At 29.0% G+C, this 241-nt stretch overlaps 1 pseudogene; it reads left to right on the forward strand.

Moving 5' to 3' along the window:
* LOC116692386 (immunoglobulin lambda-1 light chain-like) overlaps positions 1-241 on the forward strand; it is a 32137-nt pseudogene that overhangs the window by 16019 nt on the left and 15877 nt on the right.

Genomic DNA, 241 nt, shown 5'->3' on the forward strand with positions numbered 1-241 from the left:
ACTGAACTAAACCTACAAGCCCTCAAGATGCAACTTCACCATTAAAGCTGGAAATAATCATTTATCTGACTCAATATTTCATTTTCTTTACAATGAACTTTTGAATTTTCTATTTCAACAGCAAACCTTTGTCTCTTAGAGCAAAAAATTTCTTTAAAACTTATGGATTAATATTTCACAAAAATGGAAAGTTAAGAGTGCAGAAAGTAAAGGAAGAAAAATAGCTCCTGAAATAATAGTT

The sequence above is a fragment of the Etheostoma spectabile genome, chromosome 7 (assembly GCF_008692095.1).
Source record: "Etheostoma spectabile isolate EspeVRDwgs_2016 chromosome 7, UIUC_Espe_1.0, whole genome shotgun sequence".
NCBI classification, from domain to species: Eukaryota; Metazoa; Chordata; class Actinopteri; order Perciformes; family Percidae; genus Etheostoma; species Etheostoma spectabile.